Raw genomic sequence first — 16,517 nt, 5'->3', positions numbered from 1 at the left:
GTATTTATAGCCCTCTTTGTTATTATAAAGTGCTTTAAGAAAGACCAAATGCAAGCATCTGAATTAACCTACTTGGCTCATTTAAAATATTTTGAGTTATACAACTTTAAGGAACATCATCTGTATACAGTAGGCATAGTCTCTAAGGTCAATGTCCACATATATTCTAGGCCAGCATCCCATCACCAGTCACACTCAAAGGAAACTGGAACTTTAGGGAAAACAGTTTATTTTTACTAAAAAATAAATAAAAAGTTAAAAAAATTTAAAAGCCCTAAGTGTTCCCAGAAGAAACAATACCAAAGTGCAATAGTCAAGTATGCTAAGGACTGCAACCAAAAGAAAGAAAAACAATAAATAATCTGGATATAATTGACTTTGTTCAAAGAAACACTCAGTGTATTTTATACCACCACAGGAGAAGCAGAGACTAACTCTCAGACAGCTCAGAATTGCTTACATGAATCCAGCCCAGTGTGATGAGGGCCCTGCTGATCTTGTATGAGGAAAGTTCTTCTTCATTCTCTGTGTTGCAGTAATCAGACCCAGCACTTTGCTTGGGATGAGAACATGGGTAATGGTAAATTCATTCCTCATCTGCCAAAGGAGGAGAACAGCTGGTCACCATTCCCTGGTGCTCATGCAACCCTGCTCCACTTCATCCCGACAGTGGAAAGGTAAGCATCTATACAAGTGAAAGCCCTTCCCACACAGCAGGAGTCCTGCCACTCAGTGGTTCACAAACCTTGGGCTGCCTGATGCACATTGCCTGGGTACTCTGTACAGCGACAGATGCAGAGACCAACCCCAGAACTCTGCAGCCTGGGCAAACACCACAGCCCTGAGGGAATTCCTGCTGTGCCGAACTGCTCTGCTGAGAAGCTCTGGGTAGAGTACCATTTCTCTTCCCTTGCTCAGGTCTAAAGTTGTTTTCCTGTCACTGTTTCCTTAAGTCCTTCTCATCCCGTAAGCCTCAGCTTACATTTACTCTACTTCATTTATTTATTCATTCAGCAGTAATGGGTTCTTTAAGTGCCTCCATTCAGTGACCTTTCCTTCCTCAAAATTCCCAATACTTACACTGTACATATTTTTCAGCATGCTGTGTTAGACTTTAGTGCATGTCTGCCCTCTCTCCAAAGTGACTGGGCACTTTTCGTGGACACATACTATGTGCTTTACATATTTTATATTCCCAGGTCCTACCATAAAGTAGGTACTAAAAAAATTGATATGTAGATAATGACTGGATCTTCCTACAAGTTTAAAATTAGGTATTTCTTACTACTAGCATTAAAATAATCACTTCAATTTAATCAATCAATACAGGGTCACCAAATTCAAAGTGACACGAAATAATGCAGTCCACGGTTCCTTGGTACAAAGAGTAACTGACCCTGGATATTTTCTCTGACAGTCACAGGATGCCAAGAGGGGAAGAAATAGTTTCGGTTCAGAGAAGAGTTTGTTTTTTGTTTTTTTTTTTTACCAGTTTTCCACAGAGAATTCCACATGTCTCCACTCCCGGGCAGTGTTGGCACTGGCTAACTGGAGAAACTGTGGGCACAGCCGCCCAGGCACCACCACATGGCGCAATCCATCGATTGTGGGAACTGTAATGGAGAAAGGAGAAAAGTCGGAGACCACTGAGCCCTGCCTCTCAAGCAGACTCACAGCCGGCAGCCATGGGAGAGCAACATTAAGCCACTGGGATTCCCCCAACTTCAGGCAGTGAGTAAGGATCTCATTCTAATGCACCAAAAAAAGGGTTGTAAAGTGTCTCTCCAATCTTGGCCACAGCTGTAAGGAGCACATTACTTCAAGAACAGAAAATAGTAGGCTTTAATTATTCAAGTTAAGAAAAGGGCAAACTACTACCTTAAGAAAAGTTTTCTTAAAAATAACCTTAAGAATGTAATTGGATTGTTTGTAACTCAAAGGATAAATAATTGAGGGGATGGATACCCCATTCTCCATGATGTGCTTATTTCATATTGCATGCCTGTATCAAAAACATCTCATGTACCCCATAAAATATATACACCTACTATGTACCCACAAAAACTTAAAAAATTAAAGTAAAAAATAAAATTTGGGGGGGGAAAGACACAAGTTCTTGAAACATTTGGGAATTTTCTGTCAGAATCTAATACAAAGAATTAAAAAAATAACCTCCTTGCTGTGTCTCCCAAAGTTCATGTTTTGGAAACTTAATTCCTAATGCAAAATTATTGAGAGGTAGGATCTTTAAGAGGTGATGAGGGCTATGGGGGATCTTTGTTTGCCCTTCCACCCTTCTGTCGTGGGATGACGCAGCAAGAAGGCCTTTGCCAGGCCCTGGATCTTGGACTTCCCACCCTCCAGAACTATGAACCAAATAAATTTATGTTCATTATAAATTACCCAGCCTCAGGTATTCTGTTATAGCAGCACAAAATGGACTAAGACACTGCCCATTCATCTGAACTTTTAATTTAAATCTCTCTTTTATCTCAGATAAGAATATCAGAGAGTATGACTTTTAAAAGAAATACACTAGTGTATATTCTTGAGAATGGAAAAAAATCTGGGCAGTTATTTACTTCTGAACTTAGTCTTTTGGAAGAAGTTAAAATGCCAAACCACAACAAAATAAAAAATACAGTGTAGTCCCCCAAAAAAGGCATGAACAAAGCAGCTCATAAAAAAACGCCAAGAATGGACCCAGTTTCTGAACACCATAGAGAAACTCTGTGAAACAGCCAGCAAGCTAAAGTTAGGAAGTGCCTCTCACAGCTATATTTTCATATTTAAAAAAAAAGTGGGAGGGGAAAGATGTTCTGCTTTTGTGTATTCAACAGCAAGATCTGAATTGCTAGAGAGGTAACAAAGTCAGAGCAGGGGACACAGAGTCACACAGCGTCTGATGATGTTATCTGAGGATTATGAATTCGGTTTGGCGCATTCTTTTCCTTTCACTAAAAAGTTGACAGTCTGACTTTCAAGAATAATATTAGCTCTTCAGAAAATCGACCACACTAGGTTTCAGCAAAGGCCACTTTTATAACATAGCCCGTGTATTAGGACAAAGTACAGCAATACTTATCAGCTGGGTTTCTGTGACCAAAGCTTAATGAGTGGGATCAGGGAGGTAATCTTAGGTTGACCCCGTCAGAATGATACTGTTTGGCTGCAACTGAAAAGGAAGAGGACATCAGCAAATGCACTTACTACTTTCTGAGTTGCTCAGTGCTCCAGGTTTCAAGGACCTGTCCACCACAGGTGGCTTAGCTGGCCTTACAGTTGTGTGACAGTCTGAAGGCTGTATGGATGAGACTGGTGAGGTGGGGAACACATCTAAGGAGGGCTTCTCCAAGTCAGGCCACTAGCGGGCCACCTAGGCCAGGGTCCACCTTCCCAAACTCCTGTACAATTTTCAGTCGCTCTTTTTCTAGCTCCTGGTTCCGGATCATCTCCTCGAAGGCATGGAACTGTTCCTGTTCCAATTGCTGCTGCTTCTGTTGTGCTACCCTCTGTTTTTCCTTTTCCAGCTCTTGCTGGATGGCCATGTTCCGGGCCAATTCCTCTGCTTCCTTCTTCTACAAAGAGAGAAAATTTAGGCTAACACTTCACACCTCAGTGACTTCGCACTTCAGGAGAACAAGGCTTTTTAGCATGGAGATTTCCAAAATGTACTTCCGCTCTGGCCTGATTACCTAACACAGAATTCATGCTTTCCTCAGTATCTTCATACCCACGGAGTGTAGTCACCACCCCTTTCTATCTGGCCACAGTATACCTGTCTCCAAGGACAATTAAAATCCCAATCCTCTCAACACCCTCCCAACAATGACTCTACCTAATGCACTTTCCTCTTCACTGAAATCTTTTTTTTTTTTTTTTTTTTTTGAGACAGGTCTCCATTCTGTTTCCCAGGCTGAAGTGCAATGGCATGATCACAGCTCACTGTAGCCTTGATCTCCCAGACTCAAGCAATCCTCCCACCTTAGCCTCCTGAGTAGGTGGGACCACAGGTGTGTACCACCACACCTGGCTAATTTTTGTATTTTTTGTAGAGACAGGGTTCGCCATGCTGCCCAGGCTAGTCTTGAACTCCTGGGCTCAAACAATCTGCCCACCTCGGCCTCCCGAAGTGCTGGGATTCCAGGCGTGAGCCACAACATCTGGCCTGAAATCTTGATGCAACTTATTGTCTGTGTTCTCCTAACCTGTATCACAGAGAGTTTTATTCTTCTGTGTCATGTATATATTCTATATTTCAAGTAAGGCTATAAAATAGAACCAGATCCAAACTTACACCTGCTATCTTGGGGGTCTCTACTGAATTTTTTGTTTTTTTCTTAGAGAGTCTTCCTCTGTCACCCAGGCTGGACTGTAGTGGCCAATCATGGTTCACTGCAGCCTCAATCTCCCTGGGCTCAGGTGATCCACCCATCTCAGCCTCCCAAGTAGCTGAAACCAGAAGTGGGTGCCACCACACTAATTTTTGTATTTTTGTAGAGACCCAGCTAATTTTTGTATTTTTGTAGAGATGGGGTTTCACCATGTTGCCCAGGCTGGTCTCAAACTCCTGGGCTCAAGCGACCACCCACCTCAGCCTCCCAAAGTGCTAGGATTACAGGCATGAGCCACTAGGTCTGGCCTTCTGAATTTTAAACCAAAATGAAGCCTCTGAAATTTTTATGGTTTTTATGTATTTGTTCAACACAGAGTGACATTTTAAGCTAATAAGAAATACTTGAGTGGCATTTGGATTGAAAAAAAAAAAAGAAAGAAATGCTAAGTAATAACCTCCTCCTTAAAGCTTACACTCACTTGGTGTTTTAGAAGTATATACCTCATAGCTGTTCATCCCTCTGCTGATTTTCAACATCAGAGTCCAGAATAGAGACCAGCAGACAGCTACACAACAGCCTGTGAGGGCTGCAGTATGTATTCACAGCTGGCCACTGACAGCGCCCTGGGAGTTTCTCCACATGTTTTAACTGACTATTCCTAAAAAGAATCATTTGAAAATAGCTTGAAATGGCTGGGTGCAGCGGCTCACGCCTGTAATCCCAGCACTTTGGAAGGCCGAGGCAGGCAGATCACTTGAGTCAGGAGTTTCAGACCAGCTTGGCCAACATGGTGAAACCCCATCTATACAAAAAATACAAAAATTAGCCGGGTATGGTGGCGGATGCCTGTAGTCCCAGTCACCTGGGAGACTGAGTAGGAGAATCACTTGAGTTGGGGAGGCAGAGGTTGCAGTGAGCTGAGATCGTGCCACTGCATTCCAGCCTAGGCGACAGAGTGAGACTGTATAAAAAAAAAAAAAAAAAAATAGCTTGAAAAGTCAACTCTTATAAATAGCTTCAGTATAACCAAATGTGAATCAAACCCTCAAATTCTCTGATCTAAAAACCTATGTTTTGGAGAGAATGTTCATTGTTCTTAAAATTCTCACTCTAGACATAGCAGGTAGGCAACAGATTTTCTGTCCCTCAAGTCACTCTCTTTGACAAATAGGCTATATCTGTGTTACAACCCTGAGCCTAACCACTGGTGTTCTACTTTTTTGAGTTTCTGGTCTTTGCCCAAAAAAGGTGAAACAGCACATTAAAAGCACAGGATATATTGAAATGTCATATTACAAATCCCAGGGCACAGCCTAAAAAAGCAAAATAATTTTCTTCTTGGCTGTTATATACTGACCTTTTCTTCATTATATTCTGTATATTCTTTGGTATATCGTTTTAACAGCTCTGCCTTCAGCTCTTCTGCTTTGGGAAATGCAATCTCCTTTAATTTCTGAGACACAAAACAGAAAACAGAATTAGAACAATGCCAGAAAATTAGAGAATCCAAAAGAAGACTTAAGTCAAGGTGGTGACTGCAACATTTCCCAAAATGATTTAAATACCCCCTACTGTACCATACCTGCTACTTCAGAACTGTTCTGGTGAAATGGCCTTATCTCCTATTGCAGGATCTGGTACTTAGATGCAGAGACTACTACTTTTATCTTGAAGTCAGTCTGTGCTGCTCTGAAGCTTTTAGATGGGAACAATGAAAGTGAAGACCCACCTTTACTGTATCTTTCTTTTCAGGAATGACAGCAGATTGTAATCTCGATGCTTTGGTAGTTTCTCAATAAAGAGCCTAAGGAAACAGTTCAAAATGATTATGAAGCAAATGGTCCAAATGTCCGCAAGACCCTAAAGCTATGCAACTCCCTTATCCGGAAGCCCTTACATGAAAGGTTCCAGAAGTGCAGCGGAGGGAGAGCTAGTACACCTAGCTGGGCCATGCTCCTTTCCCATCTCTATCCCCCTAAAGAGCCAGAGTCTTTCCTCTACTCCCAAACTAGGCAGCAAGCACCAGACTCCTACAATGAAAAGGATGGCCAAAAAAATTTTAAAAAGCCTTTCTTGTGCCCAAAAATGTACCTCCAAAGAAAGAGATCTTTTTCTTGTTGTGACACGACAGGCTTTCAAAGGAAAGGTCTTCTGTCACAAAGCCATGGGCAGAAGTAAGAGAAAACCATGTTTCCTTACTACTTCTAGCTTTTACGTAACCTTTAACTTTGGCTTTTTTCCTTTGGGATTCGTGTTCCTTCAAAGAAGAATATTAGTTTGCATCATACAAAAATGCATGGAAATACTTAGTGCATGTGTTCTATGCATGTAGTATGTGCATATTACATGTTAGTATGCATTGCCTTTGATGAAAAGTGCTTAGATAAATATAAGATGCTAGATTTCATCTTTTGGTTCTCATCCATGGCTCTAAAGCTCAGTGGGGAGAATAAACTGAATCAATTCACAAATCTCTAACATTTAAGACATCTACTTAGGGCAGTGAAAATAAATAAAATCCCAGTAACTTGTCACAGAAAGAAATTGGCAGATTCAGAATTTCAATATGAGCAGGCTGGCTCCAGAGCCTATTCTTTTAACTACTACACCATACTTCTTCCATATGGTTTCTGGAATGTCTAGAACTACTGGAGGGATTCTGAACAAAGATGTCTTTTAACAGAATTAAGTTGTAATAGACAGAAACTGAGATTAAAAAAAAAATTGAAGGTAGCTTGCTGACAGCTCTAAAATATTATATTGTAGTTGGGATAAACTCTTTTCTACTTACTGCCCATGGGGCAGAAGTAATTGGAAGAAGAATCCTCAATAAAGAAAAAAGATGATCCCCACCAAAACAAACTTTCTAAAGATAAGTCCTCATCCTTCAGTTCTATATTAGGCAACAAGTTTCATTTTGATCCAACTTGATAAGGCTCCTCAAGGCAGGGATGGACTCTAAAATAAAAATGGTTCTTTAAAAAGCTTCTTTGGGTTCATGAAGAAGATATAAAAGAGGCTGGGTGTGGTGGCTCATGCCTGTAATCCAGCACTTTGGGAGACTGAGGCAGGAAGATTGCTTGAGCCCAAGAGTTCAAGACCAGCCTGGGTAACAGGGTGAGACCTTGTCTCTATTTATATTTTTTAATTTATATATATATACATATATATAAATATATATAACAAAACATAAAAAAACACAAAAATTAGCTGGGTGTGGTGGTATGCACCTGTAGTCCCAGCTGCTTGGGAGGCTGAGGCAGGAGGATCTCTCGATCCCAGAAGTCTGAGGTTACAGTGAGCTTTGATCACACCACTGCACTCCAGCCTGGGTGACAGAGGGAGATCCTGTCTCTATTTGAAAAAAAAAAAAAAAAAAAAGAAAGATATAAAACAGTTTCCTTGAAGTCTATATTTAAAAGACATACAGATTCATTTGTTCAAACCATAAAGTCCTGAAGAATCTATTAAGATAAATAAGATATATTTCTTATATTTTAGAGACTGATAGATAATTCAGTAGAACTCTCACCTTAGCCCCAAAAGCCAAGATACATATTAATATTTACTACCTTTAGCAGGCTGAATGTGCTTTGTATTGAGGCCTGAATCAGCTAAGAAAGTACTATGTCATATAAACACCATGTTTTATTTTCACTTATGCTCTTATTATAGAACTAGACTGTGAGCTTCCTGAGGCCAGAGATTTCTGTGTTTCATGCTTCTTTGTATAATCCTTGGAAGCCAGCACAGTGCCTTGTATAAAGAGGCACTCAATAAATATTTGATGAATAAACATTACATATATGTACAAGTATGTACGTATACACAGTAAGTCCTTAATGTTGATAGGTTCTTGGAAACTGTGACTTTAAGCACAATGACATATAACAAAACCAACTTTTACCGTGCACTAATTGACATAAACAAGAGTTAAGTTCCTTTGACCTATCCTGGTCACAAAAACACCAGATTTCTAAATACAGACCAAAACACTTCTAATATTAAACACTGAAATAAATATGAGCTATACATACATTTAAGAAAGACTTATAAAAACAAGTAAGTAAATGATTTACCTGCTTATTCAGTCCCAGGTGGCCAGAGTCCATCCCAGCAGCTCAAGGCCAAGGCGGGAACCAACCCTGGAGAGGATGCCATCCCATCGCAGGGCACACTCACACATACACTTGCACTCACTCAGACTGGGGACAATTCAGACATGCCAGTTCACCTAATGTGCAGACCTTTGGGGTGTGGGAAGAAACTTGAATACCCGGAGAAAACCCACACAGACACGGGGAGAATGTGCAGACTCCACACAGACAGTGGCCCCAGGCAGGAATGGATTTTCTTTTCTCATCAACATTGAAACAAAACGACATTGGACAAAACGACATTATTTGACAACCTGCTGTATTTAACCTGCCGTATTTATTTACTTTGCTTTGTAAGTATACAAAGCAACATGAAGTATACACAGAAATGAGGGCGGGTAACAGAATAGATAAGAATAGGCGTGAAACTTTTCACCAAATACCTCTTTATATACTTTGACTTTGAACCATGTAATGGAATCTAGTTTATAAGTAAAAAAAAACAAAAAAACAAACAAACAAACAAACAAAAAAAACCTCCCAGACCTGTACATGAGTAGCTTTCCCTTGCTTCAACAACTGTAGCCAGTTTTCTGAATGGGGATAGATGGGCAAAAAGGTCTCCTGAAACAGACAATGGGCAACATACCCCATTACTCATACTGGAGGTAAAAGAACTTAGTGGTTATTACGGCTGGCTCTGGAGCCACTATGCCTGGGCTCAAAATCCTGGTTTTGCCATTTACTAGCTGTGTGACCTTGGACAAGTCACTTAATCTCACCACCCCTCAGTTTTTTGCAGGGGTGTCCAACCTTTTAGCTTCCCTGGGCCACACTGGAAGAAGAACTGTCTTAGGCCATACATAAAATACACTAATACTAACTAGCTAATGAGCTTTAAAAAGGTGATATCTGCCATCATAGATAAGCAAAAAAGTCCTTGCATTCAAAGGGTTGGACATGGCTGATATCCTGTCTATAAAATTGTATAGATGGAGACAAATTAGTACTCCCTGACAGGCTTACTGTGACACTTAAAGAGACAATAAAATGCTAAACACAGTATCTAGCACATAGTCAATATTTGCTATGGGTTTCTATGATTTTTTTTAACTAATAAACAAAAAATGTGAGCAAGAATAAGAGATGAAGATGCTAACACCAGCATCATGTACAGGTCTGGGAGTTTTTTCTTTACTTATAAACTAGATTCCATTACATGGTTCAAAGTTCTATCCCTAGAAACTTTCTAGGGATAGAAAGCGGTGGCCCAGATGTATACTGTTCTCTGGGGTTATATCTGGTTGAAGTCTGGAGAGAGGAAAAGTACCAAAGCCAACAAAGATATGATTGCAAAAACACAAGCAAAATGACCTAATACACAATGAAAAAAGAAGACATAAGCAGAAAAGTAAATACAAAAGGTGGATATATGAAATAATGCTGAATCCACTTATAATTAAAGAAATACAAATTAGGATGAGATACCATTTTCATCCATCGGATTGGCAAAGGCATAAAGGTTAATTGTACCTGGTATAGAGAAATGGGGCTTAAAGGTTGATCATACCTGGTATAGAGAAACGGGATCCCCATACAGTGTTAGCAAGATTGTAAATTAATATAACCTTTTATCTTAAGGGAGGGAAAATGGAAGCTAATTATTCAAAATTTAAAACGTGTATATCCTTTATTTTTAATTTGTACTATTTTATTTATTTTTGATTTTTTTTTTTTTTTTTTTGAGACGAGTCTTGCTCTGCTGCCCTGGTTGGAGTGCAGTGGGGCAATCTCAGCTCACTGCAACCTCTACCTCCCAGGTTCAAATGATTCTCCTGCCTCAGCCTCCCGAGTAGCTGGGATTAGAGGCACCTGATACCACGCCCAGCTAATTTGTGTATTTTTAGTAGAGATGGGGTTTCGCCATGTTGACCAGGCTGGTCTGCAACTCCTGACCTCAGGTGATCTGCCCGCATCAGCCTCCCGAAATGCTGGGATTACAGGCGTGAGCCACCGCAACCAACTTAAAATGTGTATATCCTTTAAACTCACAATTCTATCTCTAGGAATTTATCCTAGAGATCATTATAAAACAGTACAAAGATATATGTATAAAAATATTCAATACAGCATTGTTTAAAAATAAAAAAAAAAAAAAAAAAAAAAAAAACAATGTTTAAAAAAGTAGAAAAAAACTAAAAAAAAAAAAAAAGAAAAAAAAAAAAAAAAAACCTAAGATGTCCATCAATAGGGGATTGTTTAAAAAATAATGTGCATCCAAATGTGAAGACAATGTAATCATTCACCCATTCATTCAGTGAAGATTTACTGAGCATCTACTATGGGGTCCAGAATTATTCTAAAGGTTGGGGATATGGCAGTGAACAACACAGTCAAATATTCCTCCCCACCATAGAGTGTACATTACAGTGGGGGAACAGACAATAAACAGAAGTATGCTAGGAAAGTCATTAATAGGGAAGGGGGATAGAAAGTGATAGGGGAATGGTTGAAATTTTAGATACAGCAGCTAAGGAAGTCATCATTAAGAAGGAGGCATTTGAGTAAGGACTAGACAAGAGTGAGCCATGAATCTGGGACTGTTCCAGATTCGTGTTCCAGGCAGATGAAATAGCCCTGAGGCAGAATGAGATGGCTCAGTATGTCCTGATATGGAAAGACACTACTGTGAAGAAAGCAAGTCGCAGAACAGAATACATGGTATGATCCCATTGATGCTTTAAGGAAAAGGACACGTGGGGGCCCCTGTGAGCTTAATCACATCTCATCCATGCCAGAAATACAATAGTGGCCACCTCTGATAGATGAGACTTCTCTTTTCACTTTAATATCTCCCTTGTAGTGTTTGAAAAAATTTTTAAAATCATGAATAACTGTTAATTTTGTATGAAAACAACTAATTCAAAAAGTCAAGCAAAGGTTCTTTAACATGGGTGCATTAAGGATCCTCATCTCGATTCTTCCAGTCTTAAAGTTACTCAGCACGGTAAGCATGATCACAAATGGAACCTTCTTCAGTCTATAAACCCCAATCCCAGCAAACATTTTCAACACAGGTGACAGTTCATTTTCAGAAAGAGGGTTGGTGTTCCAGGAGGCTCACATAGCAGACAGGAATTGCCTGAATACTCTCACTCCCTTCTGGGCAGCCTAGTTGATGACCATAAAAAGCTGTGAAAGAATCCACTGCCTGGTTTATTGTCTGCGCTCATCATGAAAATATGTACTGATTTAATATGCTGAACTCTTTCTTCTATACTGGGGTCTGCAAAAGGCAAAGCATTCCTACATTAGGGAAGCTACTGGGGGGGAAATATGCCTGAGATCATTAAGATGCCTGAACTGCTCCAGGAAAAGGAACAAACGTGCCTTTTAAAATCCTGAAGTAAAGAAAGTATCCACAAAAGGTCTAGAACAATAATTCTCAGTAGTAGGGGAGGCAGAGGAGTGGTGAGGCAGATGTATACTCCGCTCTCTTTTCTCCTCGGTTGTAGTAACTGCCAAACCTGAGCCACTGTTATTGACAGGAATGTACTAAGTAAAATACAACAGAAAACAGACTGAGAATCACTGAGCTAGAATTTCTTTGCAATTGCTGTGATTTTCTGTTCACAGAATCAGAATCAGGATTTTAAAGGTATCTCCAAGAAAAGTGAAGGTAGCTACATTACTTCAGGTAAAGCCAATACAACAAAATTCCAAATTAAACTCTAAATCCCACAAATCAAGTAAATGAGCTGCTAAATCTCATCCGCACCAACTCTCCTAGTAGTTCATCATTTTAAATGGTCCTATAAGTGACAGGGACAAACTCCCCATATCAGTCTTGCTGTTAACACTAATATGTCACTCAAAATAACACTAAGTGACATAAAAAACAATTCCTTAGGCATCCATGTACTCTTAATCCTATCCCCTCTTGCCTTCTGAGGAGTTTATTAGTACAGCTAAGCTCTCTTCTGGACCATTAGCCTCTCCTCCTCCAGAGGATCCTTTTCATCAGCAAAAACATGCTCTAAAATCTCCCAACTTAAAATACATACACATGTTCACATGCTCCTTGTCCCCCTTCAACTACTTCCCCATTTTTCTACTTCCCTTCCCATCTAAACTTCTCCAAAGAGTTGCCTATACCGGGGTTGGCAAACTACAGCTGTTGTGCCAAATCCAGCTGGCCATCTGTTCTTGTAAATAAAGTGTCATTGGAACCAGTCACATCCATTCATTTATATGTTGTCTATGGCTACTTTCACACTATAAAGCAGATGTAGTCACAGAGAGAGCAAACAAAACCAAAAATTTTTACTCTCTGGTCCCTTATAGAAAAAAATTTGCCACCTTCAGGTCTATACCCTTTGCCTCCACTTTCTTACTGTCCATTCACCTTTCTACCCATTCTAATTAGGGTCTCTGTAATCCTTCTAGCGAAATAGCTTACCAAGATAACCCACGACATCATCTTACCAAACCCAAAGGCCAATCTTCTGTCTTCACCCATCTGACATAGATGGCTACTCTCCTTTTTCAAACACTAACTTCTTTTGGCTCCCATGACACCACACCAATCTCTCTTGGATTTCCTCCTGCCTCTTGAACCTTCCTTCAAAGAAAGTCTCCCCTGTTGACTCTCCCTCCATTAACTAACCTCAGGGCTCAGTCCTATGCTCCTTCTCTTTTCATTCCCTAGTCTTATTAACAAAGATACTTGATCTTTTATGTTCCATGGATCCTTCTGGCATCTGGTGAAGCCTATGGACCCTTCTCAGAATAATTTTTTTAAGGTATAACTTAAAGTACAAAGGATCACCAAAAATACCCCAATTTTATTGAAAAAGTTTTCAAAAATTTAAAAAATTGTGATATATTCTTCTGTATTAATGTGTTCTTTTTCTTTTTTTGAGATGGAGTCTCGCTTGTCGCCCAGGCTGGAGTGCAGTGGTGCGATCTCAGCTCACTGCAAGCTCCGCCTCCCGGGTTCACACCATTCTCCTACCTCAGCCTCCCAAGTAGCTGGGACTACAGGCATCTGCCACCATGCCAGGCTAATTTTTTGTATTTTTAGTAGAGATGGGGTTTCACCATGTTAGCCAGGATGGTCTCGATCTCCTGACCTCGTGATCTGCCAGCCTTGGCCTCCCAAAGTGCTGGGATTACAGGCGTGAGCCACTGTGCCCGGCCTAATGTGTTCTTTATCAATGCATTTGATAATGGGATCTAGCTGTAGGTCTAATAATTCTGTACTGTAATTCTGAAGTAGTGATGTTTAGATGCTAATTTGAGATGTCAGCAACAACTGTAATGCAATATGAAAATATCTTGATTTCTACTGGTGACAAAATTACAATATTATTACTACTACTGTACTTTGAGGCCTACATTCAAAATGGAAGGAAATGCTAAATTTCAGTCACTGGTTAGAAAAAACAAGAAAAGTTTTTCCTGTTCCGGTTCACAGATCCCCTGAATTCTATCAGTGAATCTCTGTGAGGTTCCTGGACCCCGGATTAAGAGCCCCTTCACTAGAAAATCTCAGGCATTCTCAGGCCCTTCTCTGCATGCCTCAGGAATCCTGAGCCCCGGGGACCTAGTCCTACAGAGCAGCGGGCCAGGCCTAAGCCTCCATTTCTTCCCCAGCCCCTGGCCCAAGGGTCGAAGTGGAGATGGCAACCCCTCCCCAGCGTGCATGCACCTCTGCTGGCAGGAGGCCAAGCCTCTGGCCACAGGGCCTAAGAGCCAGGCTTATTCAAGCTCAGTTGAGGCCACCCTCTGAGCCCCAGGGAGGAAGAAGGCCCTGTTCCCCAGCCGGCAGCCACTGCTCTCCCTCCCAGCCTCTAGTCTCTGACCCTTAGCAGTGCTGGGCCAAGAGGAGTGTTCTCACCAGTCATCTGCAGGCTTTAGCCATCCAGCCCTTTCCCCTGCCCAGGGCTGGGGCTGGACGGGGTCTACTCCTCCCACAGCTCCCTCCTCCACCCCTCACATACACAACTTCTTGGCCCAGCCAAGCAAGTCCAGGTCACAGAATGGCACCAGAGGGGTCTGTGGTCAGCCACCCCACCCTGAGGGCAGCATGGGCACCACGGGGCGGAGGGGAGGGAGAGGCTGCCAGGAGCCTCCAGATGCTGCCTGCTGGCCTGCAGGAGAGCCCTGCAACAGCTGCTGCTCCTGCCTCGGCAGTCGCCTCACCTCCTCCACCCAAGCCCCTATTCGGAGGCTCCGTGGCCGGGCCAGCCCTCGGCTGCTCACAACTGATTCAGTCTCCCTTCTTCACATGGGGAAAGCACAGCAGGGATGTGTGGAAAGAATGTACCTGTAGATGGGTACATACCACAGTGCTGTAATTTTGTACGTTGCAATCATGTAAATACATGTATGGATTTTATTATATACATATATAAAAATCTATAAAGGCATATTTTTAGAAAAACAGTGCACCACTACTTCTCTGAAAATAGTCTGAATAAGAATAAAATTAATTTCTACAGGAGAAAAAAAAAGAAAAAGAAAATCTCAGCCATTCTCATGACTTCAGAACCATCTGTATGCTGAAGACTCCCTTGTCTGTATTTCCAGCCCAGACCTCAGTCTTCCGAGTTCAGATTGGTACATTCAACCTCCCACTTGACATCTCTACTTGGATATCTCACAGGCATCTCAAATTTTAACATGTCAAAAAAACCCCAAACGTGAACGGTTAAATCCCCCCGCTACCCAGCCCTCTTTAGATACCACTTTTCCGATCTCAATACATGGACTACCCCATCGTTTAAGTTGTTCAAGGCAGAAACACGACATCAACCTCCGCGGTATCTTTTTTCCTAAGCGATTAGTAAGTCCTATGGACCTGACCTCCAGAATACCAAATCCATCTGTCTCTTTCCATGTTGCCACACTACTTCAAGCCACCAGCCTGCAAGAATTTCCTAACTAGTCTCCCTGCCTTCTCTTAACACTTGCTCCACCATTTACCACACGACTGCCAAAATTTATACTTTAAAATATTGATTGGACATGGAGGCTCACAACCGTAATCCCAGCACTTTGGGAGGCTGAGATGCGAGGATCGCTTGCGTCCAGGAGTTCGAGACCAGCCTGGGCAACATTAGTGACATCTCTTTTTTTTTTTTTTTTTTTTTTGAGACCGAGTCTCACTCTATCACCCAGGCCAGAGTGCACTGCCGCGATCTCGGCTCACTGAAACCTCTGCCTCCCGGGTTCATGCAAGTCTCCTGCCTCAGCCTCTCGGGTAGCTGGGATTATAGACGTGGACCACCATGCCTGGCTAAGTTTTGTATTTTTAGTAGAGATGGGGTTTCACCACGTTGGCCAGGCTGGCCTCGAACTCCTGGGTGGCCTCCCAAAGTGCTGAGATCATAGGCGTGAGCCACTGTGCCCGGCCGAGACCTCATCTCTTTTAAAAAACAGTAAGTAAATTTAGGTCTGAATCCCACTTAAAACTTTTCAATGGCTTGCTGTTACTCTCAAGATAAAAAACAGACTCCTTACCATGGCCCATGAAGTCCTGCATGATCCAGCCCCATGTGCCTCTCCAGCCTCACCTGGAGTCATGCTGCTTTTCTCTGGCTATACTCCAAACACAATGATCTTTCAATCCCCAGAACATGCTAAGGTCTTTCCCACCTAAGCACTTCTAAACACGGAGTTTCCTGTGTTTTAATGCTCTGCTCTATGCTCTTGGAATGACCAACTTTATTGCATCCCTCAAGTCTCAGCTTAAATATTATCTTCTCAGACAGACCTTACCCTGACTACTCTAGTCATAAACCCCTGCTTATTCTCTATCACAGTACTCTTAAGTATTTTCCTTATTTCAACTACAGCTGACTTTTGGACAACATGGGTTTCAATGGTGTCGGTCCATTTATACACGGATTTACTTCTGCCACTGCCACCCCTGAGACAGTAAGACCAACCCCTCCTCTTCCTCAGCCTATTCAACATGAAGATGACGAGGATGAAGACCTTCATAATGATCCACTTCCACTTAACAAATAGTATCTATATTTTCTATTCTTTATGATTTTCTTAATAACATTTTCTTTTC

General features: G+C 41.5%; 1 pseudogene across 1 annotated transcript in view; it reads right to left on the bottom strand.

Moving 5' to 3' along the window:
- The window catches only part of LOC115838256, a 29,110-nt pseudogene that overhangs the window by 6,915 nt on the left and 5,678 nt on the right, over positions 1-16,517 (bottom strand). Inside the window, exons 4-8 of the transcript XR_004033261.1 lie at positions 6,067-6,141; positions 5,695-5,790; positions 3,211-3,578; positions 1,490-1,613; positions 436-597 (exon numbers count right to left, since the gene is read on the bottom strand). The product of XR_004033261.1 is annotated as an STAM-binding protein-like (transcript). The remainder of the gene's footprint in view (positions 1-435; positions 598-1,489; positions 1,614-3,210; positions 3,579-5,694; positions 5,791-6,066; positions 6,142-16,517) is intronic.

The sequence above is a fragment of the Nomascus leucogenys genome, chromosome 14, assembly GCF_006542625.1.
Source record: "Nomascus leucogenys isolate Asia chromosome 14, Asia_NLE_v1, whole genome shotgun sequence".
NCBI lineage: Eukaryota > Metazoa > Chordata > Mammalia > Primates > Hylobatidae > Nomascus > Nomascus leucogenys.
The sequence above is the reverse complement of the archived record's forward strand: the minus strand, read 5'-3'. Positions and strand labels throughout refer to the sequence as shown.